Source organism: Anastrepha obliqua, chromosome 1 (assembly GCF_027943255.1).
Source record: "Anastrepha obliqua isolate idAnaObli1 chromosome 1, idAnaObli1_1.0, whole genome shotgun sequence".
Classification (NCBI taxonomy): domain Eukaryota; kingdom Metazoa; phylum Arthropoda; class Insecta; order Diptera; family Tephritidae; genus Anastrepha; species Anastrepha obliqua.
In genome coordinates this window covers 65,101,148-65,119,207 of record NC_072892.1, presented here as the reverse complement: position 1 = coordinate 65,119,207, position 18,060 = coordinate 65,101,148, and positions in this window count along the sequence as shown.

The window sequence follows — 18,060 nt, the reverse complement described above, 5'->3', positions numbered from 1 at the left end:
GTTGTAGTATATTTTGTTGTAGCGTGACTATATTTTTATGAAAAAGCAATATTAAAAAAAAGATACAGAACTGCATACACAGAATTTTTAGAAAAATTCTGGCTAAAAAGTTTGATATTTTGATAGATTACACTGTGTGACAAAAAAAAAAATTAAATATACTTTTATGGAGACTTAGCACAACTTGTGGCTATAGAAAAACTAAACAAAATGGTATAGGAGAAATTTCCAATACACCCCCAAAATCTCATTTTATGGCCATAAAACCGTTTTTCAGTAGGTTGATGGGAAGAATCACTCCTAACTTCGCCAATTTTCATCCGATTTCAAATTTGTTTTTTTAGTTCGAAAGAACAAAAACAAGCCTTTTTGACAGTGTGTTGACAATTTTTCTGAAATGACAACTGACGAGACTGTAGGCGGAAGTATTTAGATTTTTTTTTTATTTTTTCAACTTTGACATAATTTTTACGATATTATCCGATATTGAGGATTATTTTTAGTACACTACTGTTATAGTAAATTTAATTTTGCGTCGAATGAGCTATATTTGACTGTAATTGAATTAAAATTAATAGAGTTGTGTGAGTTTTAAGATTTTATATTTTTTTTTTACTAATTTGGTATTTTGGGGGTGTATTGGAAATTTTTCCTATACCATTTTTCTTAGTCTTACTATACCTACAAGTTGTACTAGGTCTCCATAAAAGTATAAAATCACTGTCGCACAGTGTTATTGATTTTATTTATATTTTGTACAAAGTATGACATTTTTAATTGCATGGTTTTTGTTAAAGTATGGCTATATTTTTATGAAAATCAAAAAACTGAAATAAAAAATAAATAAATAGTAACCACTCTCCACTATGTAGCGCTGCTTTTATTTTGAACGCAGGCGTATGTATGTAAGTATGTATGCATGTCAGTAAATATTATTTACTACAATGCCCGTAAGTTTGTGGCTGGCGTATGCCATAAACGAGCAGTTTTCATTTAACGGGTGTTTCCAGAAGTAGGCGAACTTCTTTTTTGAAATTGAAAGATTTATTAACAAACGAACCTACAGTCCTGGCTTTTTCTTTTTTTAAACTTATTTATTTATGATTGGTTTGTTCATTAAATTAAAAAATAAATAAATAAGAATATTTGTATAATAATTTGTAAAAGTGTACTAAACAGAAATGTCAAAAAAAGTGTTTACTAGGGCAATTAGTATAACAGATAAAAGCACCGATAAGTCTAAACATACACCCGCTCACTCATAGTGGACATAAAACAACAAAACGATAAATTTATACAAGTTTTTCGTGTACATGCATGTCCATATATACTATTCATATATGGATGTACATACATATGTATGTGTAAGTATACTTTCATGCAAGTAGTGGCCTCCGTTATTATTACTTTAGGCAAGCCAAAAGTTTAAAACTCACTAAGTATGGCATGTTTGTTTATGCAACCATAATCTCCATATTATGACCACAGAAATTACGAGCGTATATTCTTAACGTAATAATATTCCATATTTAGTACTGCTTCTCAACATTTCTGGCAAATTGTCAGACAGAGTTTTTAATTGTATTGAACATAATAAGTTAAAGTAGCAACGACCCTGCAGGGAAAAACCGAACTATTATGGAAGCATACATACTAATTCGTCATTGACTAACAAAATACTAAAGGGTGATTTTTTAAGAGGTGTAGGAAAGTTAAAAAAAACACAAGTAAAACTCAGAAAAATGCATGACTTTTTTATTTAAATCGATAGTAACGGGTGATCAATTAAGAGGAGTTTTTTCATTTGCGTTTTTTTTACAGATCGCGCGCGAGTTGTGGCAAACTGTCATCGTGGATTTGTTGAACAGCGTTTGGCATTTCATCATGGAAAGACTCACACCGCAACAACGTCTACAAATTGTTCAACTGTATTATGAAAATCAGCGTTCTGTGACAAATGTTTTTCGTGCGCTTAGACCGCATTATGGTCAACATAATCGGCCTGCCTTAAACACTATTCGACATACCATCAACAAATTTGAATCCGAATATTCATTGGTGGATAATTCTCGACCGAATAGACCACGTCCAGCAAGAAGCAGTAGCAGAGAGTGTACGTGAAGAGCGCGATGAATCGATTCGGCACCGTTCTCAGCAACTTGGACTGTCGTATGGAACAACTTGGTCAATTTTACGGAAGGATCTTCATTTGAAAGCATACAAAATACAGCTCGTACAAGAACTAAAGCCAAATGACCTTCCTGCACGTCACCGTTTTGCTGATTGGGCTCTTGAAAAGATTGAAGAAGATCCGCTGTTTTCGAGCAAAATTTTGTTCAGCGATGAGGCGCATTTCTGGCTCAATGGTTACGTCAATAAGCAAAATTGCCGTATTTGGGATGAAGAGCAACCAGAACAGGTTCAAGAGCTACCTTTACACCCAGAGAAAACAACGGTCTGGTGTGGTTTATGGGCTGGTGGAATCATCGGTCCATATTTTTTCAAAAATGATGATGGCCGCAACGTAACTGTGAATGGTGCTCGCTACCGTACCATGATATCGGACTTTTTGCTACCTGAAATTGAATCTAATGATCTCTACGACATTTGGTTTCAACAAGACGGAGCCACTTGCCATACAGCTCGTGAAACAATGACTTTATTGAGAAGTCATTTCGGAGAGCAGCTAATTTCACGTTTAGGACCTGTAAGTTGGCCACCAAGATCTTGTGATATCACACCTTTGGACTTTTTTCTTTGGGGATTCGTGAAGTCCAAGGTCTATGCTGATAAACTAGCTACGATTTAAGCTCTAGAAGCCAACATTACGCGTGTTATTCACGACATACCAGTCGAAATGCTCGAACGAGTGATTGAAAATTGGACCTTCAGAATGGACCACCTTAAGCGTAGTTGCGGCCAACATTTGAATGAAGTCATATTCAAAAAGTAAATGTCAAAGAATGCCCTTTCAAATGATAAATAAAGGTTTTGAACGTAATTTACATTTTTGTTTTTTTTTAACTATTGAAAAAGGCACCTCATGATTGATCATCCGTTACAATGTTTGAAGATTATTTCATGCAAATGTTGAGCGCGACTGCACTTCAAATGGTCCATCCGCTTAGTCCAATTTTGGCATACTCTTTCCAATGTTTCGGCCGGTATCTCACATATAAATGCTTTAATGTTGTCTTCCAATGCGCTAATTAAAGCAGGCTTGTCTAAATAGGCATGAGCTGTAACATAGCCCCACAAAAAATAATCTAAAGACGTTATATCGCACGATCTGGTGGCCAAGTGACAGGTCCTGAACGTGAAATGAAATGTTCACCGAACTCGCTTCTCAACAAGTCCATTGTTACGCGTGCTGCGTGGCATTTGGCACCGTCTTGCTGAAACCACATGTCATGCAAGTCAAGCTCTTGCATTTTGGGCAAAAAAAAGCAGCACCTTTGAAGAAGTACGGTCCAATGATACCTCCAGCCCATAAACCGCACCAAACTGTGACCTTTTCTGGATACATTGGTAGCTCTTGCAATTCTTCTGGCTGATCTTCACTCCAAAATCGACAATTCTGCTTATTTACGTACCCATTGATCCAAAAATGAGCTTCGTCGCTGAACACAATTTTTCGAAAAAAAAGTGGATCTTCGGCCAACTTTCCAAGAGCCCATTCACCAAAAATTCTGTGTTGCGGTAGGTCGTTCGGCTTCAATTATTGCACCAGCTGTATTTTGAAAGGCTTCACACCTAAATCCTTTCGCAAAATTTTCCACGTTGTTGAGTAACAGAGGCCCAATTGCTGTGAACGGCGACGAGTCGATAATTGATGGTCAACATTAGCTGGGGCCGATACAGCTGCGATATTTTCTTCAGTTCGCACTCTACGTAAGCGTGTTGGTGGTTTGATGTCCAATAATGTAAATTTGGTTCTAAATTTAGTCACAATAGCTCGAATAGCCGCTTCAGCGGGTCGATTAAACTGGCCATAAAATGGAAGAAGCGCGCGATAAAGTTTCTTAACACGCATTTTTATAATAAAATTCAATGATTTGCAAGCGTTGTCCGTTTGGAAGACGATGCATGGTTAAATTATAGACCAAACTGAAGATGTTTGACAGTGAAACAAAACACAAAACGTGCGTCAGCTGTTTAAACCAACTGTTTAAAAAGATAATAGCTAAAAAATCACCCTTTAGTAGTAAAATGATCAATTTGTCTTCAAATTATTTGATTTTGTTATAAAAGAAAATTTAGACTCGTCTATGGATTTGTACAATTATGTGGATACTGTTGAAAACAATTATTTGAAAGAAACTCTATCCAATTGCATGCAATTTATTCACGTTTATCTCTAGCCTCGCAGCATAAGTCAGTGATATTAGAGGAATATTAGCAATATAATCGGTTAGTGGTGTTGGTGCTATGTGGATGTTGAGGTCGATTTCCTAACTGTTCGTTCCGCCGAGAATATCGCGGCTGTGACTGCCGATGTCGCTGGGAACAAAGAAACATCTAACTGCAGATGAACCTCTCAATTAGGCATCGCCTGACGGACCCTACAGCGAGTTTTAGTAAAGAACCTTCACATTTGTTCCTATACAAAGTGGAAACAGTGCATCAGTTAATGCCTTCCGACCGTCAGTCGCGTGTGAATTACAGTCAAGCCATCCTCGACCTCAACAACAAAGAGGAGGATGCGATGTTGAAAATCATCATGGGCGATGAGGCGCAATTCCACTTCAGCGGTTACGTTCATTTTTGGAGCACTGAAAATACGCGTGTTATGCACGAAGCGCCATAACATCTACTCAAAGCCGCTGTGTGCGACGTTCACGCGAGCGCAGTGATTGGGACATATTTTTTTGAGAACGAGCGGCGATAAGGTGATAAGGTGACTGTTACTGGTGAATGCTACAGGGCCATAATAAACGACTTCTTGCTGCCGGAATTAGATGAGCGGGACTTGGTGAACATAGGGTTTGAACATGACGGTGCAACCGCACACACAGCACGGGCCACAATTGATATTGTGAAGGAAGCGTTTCCTCGTAGCGTTCTCCAATTTTGGCGATTTGGCGTATTGGCATGGAAAGCAAGGTCGCCCAATTTAACCATCCCAGACTTCTTTCTTTCAGGCTACTTGAAGTCATGGACCTATGTCAACAAACCTCAGACAATCTCAGCCCTTAAGAATAATATTCGACAGGAATGCGAACAGTTATCACTGTAAATCTTGCGGAAAGTCGTGGAAAATGCGATAAATGGGCACAAATGTGTATCAACACTGGCGGGACCTACTTAACGGATACCATCTTTTCAACTTAAGGGGGTGGTAGCTAAACCCTACCTAAAAAAAAACACTTTTTTTTGAATTTTTTACAGAAATATGGCTTAAGATGCTTTAATAAAATCAGTTGCATGTTATTGTGCATCTTTTCAATAAGTTTTTAAAAAATATTAATAATAAAATATTGACAAATAAGCCCATGACAGAGTTTTTTTGGAGATATGTTTTTCGAGAGGTGCTCTGCGGTGCCAATCGGCATTCGTCGTAGAATCATCTGAAACTAAAAAAGTCGAATTTTTCAGTTAAAGTATGACGTAATGCTCCCCCCCCCCCCCCCCCCCCCATTAATAAAATTTTTTTTTTTTCATTTTTGTAATTTTGGTGGCAAAAAAACGTAAAACGAGCATTTTTGGCGAAACATTTCGCCATATTTGTAAGTGAAAAACAACCTTAAAAAAAAAAAAAATAAAAAAAAACAGTGGGGGGGGAGGTATTTTTAATTTAGAAAACGTGTGCCAAATTTGAAAAGAATCGGTTGAATAGTTTCGGAGTTGTGATTGGCACCGACTTTTAAGAAGTCGTTTCGGGAAAAACGCGTTTGAAAAAATGACTCTGAAAAATTATCGATGCTCCGCATTCGAGGTAGAGTGCCTACAAAGGCTATAACTTTGAGAGTTCTGCTCCGATCCACTTAAAATTTTGACACAACATTCTTGAAATGATTTACTATAAGATGAGTGAAGAAAAAAAATTTCGATTTTGTGACCCTACCCCCCCTTAACAGAAAAATGAGTAAATTTCCAAATAAAGATTTTCATCACTCAAAATCATTCTTTTTTATTTAGTAAAAAAAGTTATTCAAAAACAAAATCGGATGATTATGTATTATAATTAATTATATGTTTCGAATTCGAGCCAAATTCACCATAAGTACGATTTTTAGAAATATCTCACATGTAGGAAAACTCTACGACTTTCTTCCAACAAATTCAACCTGATTGTTTGAACTCAATCGACTCGCTACTTGCTTAGTTTACTGGTAGCAAACAAACGCAGAAAACCGGTCTAAATTTGTATATGAGTATAGTGTTGCCAGATGTGAGAGTTGTGTGTATATGAGATAAATTTAAATTCAATAAAGAAGTTCATAGAGGAACAAGTAAGAAAAATAAAATGGCAACAAAAATGTAAGCAATTTACTAGTTTGTTACGATTAGTGAAGTTATGTTACGAAACCAACTCTAAGCAAACTTTATCTTAGCCTCAAAAATAGTTAAGGTGGACTCTCAATATACCACCTCGATCAAAAAGTTTCCTGCATATGTTCAGAAAAATCAAAATACAAGTTTATTTCTCAAAAGTGATATTAACGCCTTGAAAGTACTCCTCATCAACTGCAACGCACTTATGCCAGCGTTTGATCCCGCTCTCAAAACATTTCTGGAACTCTATTTTCGGTATAGCCATCAGAGCCCCTTTTTCCACAACTTTCTTTCGACAGTTCAAACGCCTAAGTAACGGGTGATCAATTAAGAGGAGTTTTTGTCATTTGCGTTTTTTTTACAGATCGCGCGCGAGTTGTGGCAAACTGTCATCGTGGATTTGTTGAACAGCGTTTGGAATTTCATCATGGAAAGACTCACACCGCAACAACGTCTACAAATTGTTCAACTGTATTATGAAAATCAGCGTTCTGTGACAAATGTTTTTCGTGCGCTTAGACCGCATTATGGTCAACATAATCGGCCTGCCTTAAACACTATTCGACATACCATCAACAAATTTCAATCCGAATATTCATTGGTGGATAATTCTCGACCGAATAGACCACGTCCAGCAAGAAGCATTGAGAATATAGCGGCAGTAGCAGAGAGTGTACGTGAAAACCGCGATGAATCGATTCGGCACCGTTCTCAGCAACTTGGACTGTCGTATGGAACAACTTGGCCAATTTTACGGAAGGATCTTCATTTAAAAGAATACAAAATACATCTCGTACAATAACTAAAGCCAAATGACCTTCCTGCACGTCACCGTTTTGCTGATTGGGCTCTTGAAAAGATTGAAGAAGATCCGCTGTTTTCGAGCAAAATTTTGTTCAGCGATGAGGCGCATTTCTGGCTCAATGGTTACGTCAATAAGCAAAATTGCCGTATTTGGGATGAAGAGCAACCAGAACAGGTTCAAGAGCTACCTTTACACCCAGAGAAAACAACGGTCTGGTGTGGTTTATGGGCTGGTGGAATCATCGGTCCATATTTTTTCAAAAATGATGATAGCCGCAACGTAACTGTGAATGGTGCTCGCTACCGTACCATGATATCGGACTTTTTGCTACCTGAAATTGAATCTAATGATCTCTACGACATTTGGTTTCAACAAGACGGAGCCACTTGCCATACAGCTCGTGAAACAATGACTTTATTGAGAAGTAATTTCGGAGAGCAGCTGATTTCACGTTTAGGACCTGTGAGTTGGCCACCAAGATCTTGTGATATCACACCTTTGGACTTTTTTCTTTGGGGATTCGTGAAGTCCAAGGTCTATGCTGATAAACCAGCTACGATTGAAGCTCTGGAAGCCAACATTACGCGTGTTATTCACGACACACCAGTCGAAATGCTCGAACGAGTGATTGAAAATTGGACCTTCAGAATGGACCACCTTAAGCGTAGTTGCGGCCAACATTTGAATGAAGTCATATTCAAAAAGTAAATGTCAAAGAATGTCCTTTCAAATGATAAATAAAGGTTTTGAACATAATTTACATTTTTGTTTTTTTTTTTAACTATTGAAAAAAGCACCTCATGATTGATCACCCGTTAGTTCCCCGAGTCGATCAAACAGCGACAAATCACAGGGAGCCGTATCAGATGGCTGTTGGATGACATTCGTTTTGGGCAAAAATTCACGACTAATAATGGCACTGTGTGACTGGTGCAAAATCCACGAGTTATTTTCCCACAAATCCTTTCTTCTTTGGCGAATTTTTTCTCATAAACGTCTCATAACACCCAATCCATTCCTCTGATGGTTATCTTGCAGTTATTGATCAACTTTTCTTTCACTTCCATTTGTGACACAACAACAAGCCTCACGCCACAAATAGGAGGAGGAGCTCGATTAAACACTCAAAAAGGGTTTTAGGGCCTATTATTTATTTATTGTTTATTTTATTTTTATTGATATTTTCATCAGTTTTCGATGTCAATGGCCTGCAGCAATTACGCTCGTCATCCTCGTTGGGCCCACGATCTTTTCTAAAGCATTCACGCCACTTGTAAACGTTTTTTTTAGAATATCATTACTTAACATTTCGAAGGTTTTCGCACCATTGAATCCATTTTTAACAAAATTTAATACAAACTCGCTATTGCAAATCCTAATTCTTTTTTAAACCTGTACAAAATCGAAGACACGTGCAGAGGTAAATTTTCGGCGTAACTTTTACAAATGTCAAGCAATGGCGATAAAATTTTCGTAGGAATGCTAATCACAGATGTGAGAACCTAAAATAAAAAAAAAACGGCCCTCAAATCAGTTGAGTTAGAACGTCACCTGGAACTTTTTGATCAAGTTGGTAAAACACATTTTTGCTGCCGTTCTCATTCAACTCGCCACAATATCGAATGACCTCGAAACATCAAATGCTATATCAAAAACTAGTTTGCTAGTCTAATATCAGGCGACTATACAAACGAGGCAGTCATCCATCTCATTCATCTACATTTACACAAAATGTATGCACTCGTTTTCAACCAGAGTAACCAAGCCAAGATGGGGACACAAAGGCAGAAAGATAGGTAGAAAAGTTTTACATTTAATATCTATAAGTAAGCTCAATGTTAACCAATATTTGTTGCTTCGCTTGCCTATGTTGCACCTTATTGTTTTAATTTTACTCTTCTTCTTCCTCCCTCTTTGTGAGCATTTTGTGTGATTCAAAAATTTATGAGCAGAAACATGAAGATTTATGATTACGAAGCTTTATTTTTTGATACACCTCTGTTAGCGTAAGGGATGTGTTGGTGTGTGTGAGCGTGTGAAGAGGTGTGAATGCAAGTAGGTGCACCTTATAGGACGCAAATTAATGAATGCTGTCATGAATTGGATGAGCGGCTTTATATGCAAATAAAGCTAAGGGCATCAGATTCCTTGCCGGAAAATCCAAATCACAAAATTCGGATTTCGAATTAGGGCCTTTGTGGGCGAAATGTAACTACTCTAGTAATAAATAGTTATGAACTAGTTTAAATGAGACCAAAATTTAGAATTATAGAATAAATCATTTTTCAGTATACTTATATATAAGAGTATTCAATTTAGGGGCATCGGATTTTAAATTGAAATAGAACACCGAAAATTCAAATTGATTGGGTGAACTTTATTATTTTTGTGTAGAACCGTTCATGCCTTTTATTTTTTAAAGATAATCCCTTTCAAATGTTGGCCGCAACTCCGCCGTAATTCGGCCATCCGTAAACCCAAATTTGAATGGCGCGCTGCAGGGCTTCGGTCGGTATCTCGTGAATAACTTTAGTAGTATTGGCTTCCAATGGTTTAATCGAAGTTGATTTATCCACAAAGCATTTAGACATTACATACCTCCACAAAGAAACAAATACAGGGTTGCCAATATTCGACGGACCCATCTGGCAACCCGGTATCTTTTGACAGAGACGTCAGATAGCTTAATGACATACTGCGTTGGAAGCGTCAGTCCAAGCAGATTTTTACCATGGAAAAGTACACGCCACGCGAGCGCTCCCAAATTGTTGAAATTTACATTCAACAAAAGAAGTCAATTGTGAAAACTCAACGTGCGTATAAAAAATTAAATAATGTGAAAAGTGCGCCTTTTAAGAACACCATTAAACGTTTGTACGAAAGGTTTTCGACTGATGATGCTCCTTCTAATCCAAAGAGGTCTAATCAAAACCGACCAAGGCGTCGCCCAGGACATCCCAAAATCGCCGTTCTCAGCAATTGAGCATTGCTCGGACCACTTTACGACGAATTATCCGCATTGATTTGCATTTATTCCCGTTTAAGATTCAATTGACGCAAAGATTGTTGCCTGCGGACAAGCCTCGTCGATTGGAATGGGCCCAAAGAGTCATCGAAATCCGTCGGGTTCGTCGAATATGGGCAACCCTGTAAAAGTGGAAATCACACAATTTTGTTGGGCAATCCCGGAGAGTCGGAGAGATTCGACGTAGTAAATCCATTGTTTCACAGGCTGTATGGCAAGTAGCGGCATATTTTTAGAACCAAGAACCAATGGAAATCAAGAACTTCAATTTCCGGCATCAAAAAGTCGTTTATCATGGCGCGATAGCATTCGCCATTCAATGTTACATTGGCGCCAGCCTCGACTTTGAAAAAATATGGACTAATGATTCTTCCAGCACATAGCTCGCACCAAACGGTTGTTTTCAATGGATTTAGTGGCTATTCTTGAATGGCTTCGGTTTGCTCTTCAGCCCAAATACGACAATTTTGCTTATTAATGTAGCCACTAAGCCAAGCGTATCCACTTTTCCATGCATCGAATAAATGCCTCATACGTACATACATTTCTGGACTTCCAATTCTAGTAGTTGTCGGTTGACACACCTAGGTCTGCTGCAGGCCCATTGTGATACCACCAGGGCTGTCCCCTCTCCTCACTCTACATTGTCCTCATTGAACCAACCGGTGGCTTTAATATATCTAACAAGGCTTGTTATTTTTATATTGGCTACTTTTGCCAAGTTATTCAGGGAACTTTTTCCTAAAATATTAAACCTTCTTCTATCCAGAGCATAGATAGTGTTTTATAGTATCTTCTACATCAATGTCGTTACACCTCCTGCAATAGTCGTTATAGGGTGCTCCCAGTCTACTGACATGCCTGCCTATCAGACAATGCCCTTTTAGGACCCGGAGAAGGTTTCTCATGTTCGTCCTGTTCAGTTTCAATAGTCGGGTTTTGCGGCCCATGTTCCATTCTGGCCACGTCATTCTACTTGTTGCACAGGTCAGGGACTGGGTTCGTAGCCTGTTGGCAGCACTGATAGTGTGTTTATCTATAAGCATCTTGCAAGTTGCTAAAGGTATAGGTATGTTCGCTTTGTCCGGTTGGATCGGTACCCAATCTCGCCAGTTCATCTGCTTTGCAGTTGCCTTCTATGTCTCTATGACCCGACACCCAGAGCAGGTTTATTACAAAGTACTGTGATTGTTCTGTCAAAACGTGGATACATTCTTTTACTGTCTTCGAGTTAATATTAGGCGATTTTAAAGCTTTCAGGGCCGATTGGCTATCTGAATATAATAGGACTATGAATAAGTTCGTGCGGTTTTACAACAGATGGCGTAACTTGATTATTATTCCATCGATCCACATTTCCAAACATTCATTGGAGAGCTACTGTCGTAAGGCACAAACGTCAGTATAAGTTTTTTATTTGAAGCGTAAACAACAATATTTTTACCACACTTGAAAATGTCGAATTTCGTGCCAAATAATGTGTTTTTGCGGGGAATTTTTTAATATGAAGAAAAAAGCAGCCGAAAGTCATCGTATCTTGGTGGAAGTTTATGGTGAGCATGCTCTAGCTGAGCGAACGTGCCAGAAGTGGTTTGCACGCTTTAAAAGTGGTGATTTTGGCTTGGAAGACGAAGAACGCGAGGGTGCGCCGCCAAAGTTCATGGATACCGAATTGGAGGAATTGCTCGATCAAGATCCGGCTCAAACGCAAGAAGAGGTTGCAAAAACTTTGGGAGTTGATCAATCAACCATTTCCAAATGTTTAAAAGCCATGGGAATGATCCGAAAGGTAGGCCATTGGGTGCCGTATGAATTGAAGCCAAGAGACGTTGAACGCCGTTTTATGGCATGCGAACAACTGCTTCAACGGCACAAAAGAAAGGGTTTTTTGCATCGAATTGTGACTGGCGATGAAAAGTGGGTCCATTACGACAATCCAAAACGTCGGGCAACGTATGGATACCCTGGCCATGCTTCAACATCGACGTCGGCGCAGAATATTCATGGCCTGAAGGTTATGCTGTGTATCTGGTGGGACCAGCTGGGTGTTGTGCATTATGAGCTACTGAAACCGAATGAAACGATTACGGGGGATGTCTACCGACGACAATTGATGCGTTTGAGCCGAGCACTGCGAGAAAAACGGCCGCAATACGCCGATGGACACGACAAAGTTATTTCGCAACATGACAATGCTCGGCCACATGTTGCACAAGTGGTCAAAACATACTTAGAAACGCTCGAATGGGATGTCCTACCCCACCCGCCGTATAGTCCAGACCTTGCGCCATCCGATTACTATCTCTTCCGATCGATGCAACATGGCCTGACTGACCAGCACTTCCGTAATTACGATGAAGTCAAAAAATGGATCGATTCGTGGATTGTGGCAAAACCGACCGAATTTTTCACAAAGGGAATCCGTGAATTGCCAGAAAGATGGGAAAAAGTAGTAGTAAGCGATGGACAATACTTTGAATATTAAATTTGTAACCATTTTACGTCAATAAAGTTTCAAATTTCGAAAAAACCGCACGAACTTATTCATAGTTTGTTTATATCTCTTGTGGTGAGGACACTTTTTTTATTGCTAGCAGGCCTTCCCTGATCAATTTCGTTACTATTTGTGCTGGGAGAATTTACTATGAATGCTGGAATGGTTTTATTGGTTTTGAATTGCTCAAATCTGTTAGCAAATTCAGCCTTAATTTTTTGTATAACTTTGCTGAAGTAACTCATGTCAACAGTTGCGCTGGCTTATCGCGATTGTTTATGTGAATATCTTTTGTAAAAACAATTAATTTTTCTTCAAAACAAACCAATTCTTCTACCAAAACATTTCTCTGACAAAACATTTAGTTTTCTCTTTCCTGCAGTTTTAGCTTCAGCTCCTGCAATTTCGCTCTGATATTCTCTAATATAGGGGGATTAATGCCTTTTTCACTTAGGAATGAATTTATTTCATTCAAGCACGAAGCAAAACGTCTCAACACCTTACCTTTGGAAAGCCATCGCATTTTATTGTGAAGAAGAAGATCGGAATATTGAGCCTCAATCTCGTTTAAGAATTCTTTATAGTCAGTGAGTGCAAGTGACTGAGGGGTAGAATCAGTGCCTAATCGTCGTTAATCGATTCAGAACGATTTTTATTTTCTTTTTTTTTTTTGATAAAATGAATAATATTTGCTTATGGAACTAAACAAAGTCGCAGATTCACAACCCCTGACATAGGTGCTTGACGATGTAGAAAAAAAAAGCAAAATACATTTTAGGGAGAGAAGTCACTTTTTTGACAAATGACCATTATTTATTTTTATAGCTTATTTCCAAATTCTCAGACATAATTCATTAGAAATTATATTCCAGTAAGCTCTAATTGGCCATTACAGCTGTATTATAGGGTTAAAAATAGGGTTCTACGCTATGTGTGATGGAAAACCTTGAACTTATTTTGAGTTGAAATCAACCAAAAAACGTCTGCATGTCTATTCAAATTCGAGGCGGAAGGCGGTGCTATTGAAATTCGTACTCTCGATTGTTTTCGTGGAAAGGCAAAAGATGCCACATAAATATTGCAACGCGTTAAATAACTATAGCACAGGGTCTTATTGGCAAATTTCGGACGTTTATTCATTTCTTATTTAATAGTTTTTTTATGAAAGTATAGTTCCTTCCTCCTACAACAAACGTATAATTACAAATCTCAAACTTAATGCAAATTTAAAATAAACTCAACAAATTTCTCACAAAAATTCCACATTTTTTAATAAGAATTTTTAGAAAATTTTCGAATATGCAGTTTTATAGCCGATTGAATTTTGGTTGAAAATTGTAAATTTCAAGTGGTGCAGAAATCGTGTTGATTTTCGACATTTTTTTTTTTTTTTGCTGGTGGTCTTCTGCATTTTCTCCATAAAACGCATGGTCGAAATTTTTTTATATGAAAGAAAACACCCAAGCATTAAGGATGTTAGATTTGTACAAAAGTTAACTGACCCGCTAGGACTTAAGTAAAGCAGCATGAAGCGCTTAATGCCCACAATGGTATAGTATTCAAAACACGTAGACCTAAACATTGCCTGCTGTATAACGATGCTGTATAATGGAGAGACAGCAGAGTTACCAATGAAATAAAATTTTTGAATGAAATTTAATTTCAAATGAAATGAGTTTCAATATGTCACTTGTAATTGAGAGGGAAAAACCTCTGTATCAAGTCTGATAACAGTATACAACATGGTTTTCCCAACAAGAAGAAGTTAGGAAAGAGCCAAATTTTCTTGCGCCGTTCTCAAAATTCCTATACCACATCAAAATTTAGAGAAAACTATGGTGAAACAAATTTTCAGCATTTTTCACTATTGATAGGGGATAGATAAATAAAATGTTTGTGTGAATTTAGAAATAATTGAAAATTTTAGCTTATACTTTACTCAGTTCATTTTATTTAATAAGAAAAAAATAAGCCGGTATTTGGTAGTTAAACTTTTCAGAGCCGATCCACACTATAGGGCCGATCACTGTTAGTTCTCGACCATTTCTCAGTTAATTAAAATATTATCAAGTAAGAAACAAGGTGGTGCATTCATATTACCAGTAACAGGCAAGATTCGATTCATTCCTGGCACGATCCATCTCAAAGATGTAAGACTTAATCGTGAAACCGAAAACGAACCGTGATCGGTACTATAGGGAAGAGTGGCCCTAAAGAGTGCTGGCGAAGATCTAAATAGAGATCCTTCATCTGAATAAGCAGTAATAGGCCAATTTTCTCAAAACTTTGACATTATAAAATTTCTTTTTTTGTTTATGCCAAATCCGCATTTACCGCCACCAAAGCCTTCAAAACCGACCAATCACTTCCTTGCGATATCTAAAACATAATTAGTTTTGTTGCATAGTGTAGTTAGTAAGAAAAAGTCGATACTCTTATTTACCTGAATGAAAACTTCGCTGATTTTTCATCTGCCCAAAATAGTTCTAACCCAACAGAATTGACTTTTTAGCATTGGCGCATGAGAGGCCAAAGTACATCTCTATACAAAGGGTGATCAGATTGGAGGTAATTTTCTTGATTACTGTCACAAAACTAATAAAAATTGCCTCATCAATTTGAATTTTCGTTGTTTTATTTCAATTTGAAATCCGATACCTAAAAAAATGGATCACCCTTTATTTCACACTGGTGAACTAGACAGCTGCAGTGTACAAAGGGACAATCAAAATATATATATATATATTATATATTATTTATTTATTATAGTTAAGACGTTATTCAAAAGCAAAATTGGCTGATTAATTTTGCGCCACCTTGGAGAAGCAATTTTAAATTCGCCTCATAAATTTAACAGTTAGCTGAGAGCCAAAATCATACTCACTTAAAGCACAACAGTTCGAAAATGGTCAATTTCCCTGCAGGGTTGCAAAAAGTTTTACAGTGGGAATCTTTAACGGTACCTACACATGGGCACATACTTACCTGTAGATGTGTGTATGCAGTTGATTCAACTGGCAATTGAAGTGCAAAAGTTTTTTGTTAAAAATACACATGAGCCACAAAAGTCTACCTGCGCTGCTTGAGGGAAGTTCATAGGTCAACTGTGGGTGGATATATTTATTATGCGCTTACAAGGATATATGAGAACAACAGCTAAAAGTGGCGGATATTCATACACACATGCAAAATGAATGGTTGTGTGTGCGGATGCATAAAAGTTTGTTAACTTCACACATGCATACATACTTATGCACTTATGTTTGTATGTATTTAGTTGTGTATGAGTTGCAGGTTACCTAAATATGCTGCAAAATATTAAAGTTGTTTCGACAACAAATGTGTTGCAACACTTTTGAAAGGCATTTAAGTGTACATATATGCATAAGTATGTATGTGTTTACCCAGATTATACAGCAGCTTGTGCAAAATTACAATATATAAATATAAATATGGATAAACTTACTCAGTTGAAAAATTTACTAATTGAAGCTTTTAAATAATTGTGATAAATTTTAATTTATGTATTTGATTTGGGTCATTTAGAGATGAAGGGTCTTGAAGAGCTGAAGGAAGGCAAAAATATAAATGAAGAAGCAGCTAAAACTGCGTACCAAATGGTTTTTATGTTCGACTAACCCTGCGTTAAAAAACTATAGCACCACGACTTATTGACAAGTTTAATAGTTAAATAATAGTAATTTTTTTTAATGGTTTAAGATGTTTTCTTCCAAGAATGTTAGAAAGAAGATTGCGAGTTGTGCAGTATTGCCAACCATTTGCTCTTCGCAATAAATTTGGTGCTTTTTTATATATCAAAATGCGAAAATTTTTAAGTTTCGTATTTGTTTCTTTTTTTTAATTCAAAGGAACCGAAACTTTAATTTAAAAAAAAATGTATTGTTAAACAAAAGAAGGTTAAGAAAAGTCACTCTGAGAAGATTTTAGTGCTAATTGTTTAAAATTTGATATTTTGAAAGTGCAAATTTAATTTTTTGTTTCTTTTAAGGCTATGCAAGAATATTAAATCTTCTTCTCTCAACTCTTCTTAAGATTGAAAACCTTTTTACACATTTTAAAAAGCGTTTCAACTTACTTAATGCGGATTAAACCACAGAGGTGTAATCGTTTCTTCCGGCCATCAATCCTTAGTGGGACATAGGGCATCAAGAGGTGTATTCATAGAAAAAATAAGCAAAAAAATACCAGAAAATACTAAAGAAACTATAATGACATTACATTACATAATTACATTACAAAACGAGTGCCTTATCAAGTTACATAACCTCAAATATGTATAGAAAAAAAGTCGTTCCCCTAACAAAAGAGTTTCGCTTAACAAAAAAAACTCAAAAGTTATATACATAATTATAAGCATAGCACATTTATTTAAAAAAGCGCACATTCTAAAAGCAATTTGTCACGCATACAAAGTTCTTTAAGTAATTCAATAAAAATTTGGTGTTTTATTTTCTTTAAATGGGCATTTTAGTGCGTTTTCATATCCAAAGCTAGGCCACACTGCAGTAGCGAAAGAGAGATTTGACTTCTGAAAGCAGAATAACACCAACAACAACTGCAATCGCGGGCAGTGCTACCAGATGTTAAAAAAAATAAAGCTAAATAAAACTGAGTGAATTATTGAACTAATTTTTAAAAAATGTATTTTACAAAATTATAAACATTACATTTTAATTAGAACGGGCTAGAAAATGTCATGAAGAAAGAACTAAAACGCCGCGACTAAATAACAAAAAAAAATGCTAAATCAAGTTACGAAAATGGTCATTGTAAAATTCGCTGAGCGCAAAGTAACGGTACCACGATAGGCGCCATCTCATTATTCTTTCCATCATGGTTTTCTTCCATATATTCACATACTCATGATCCCAGTACCAACAACACACACTTATTTATTCATTCTCTCCTTACATATATTCTCACATCTCTTCTTTACGTTTCTTAATTTGCTCCCTTATAATACGTTCACATATGCATTAATCACCTATAAATCCACCAAATTAATCTACCCGTTCACATATGGCAGATTACCTGCAAAATTTACAATCAGTTTTCAATATTGCTTTGAGAGGTGTTTCTTCATAGAAATTGTTTTGGTGCAATATTTCGGCGTTTTTGGTTTCTTAAATTATTATTAACGATATGAAGAAAATACAAGGAGAAGGAATAACTAATTTAATTGCGCAATTGATTTGCTGCTAATAATAAACAGTTGGAGGA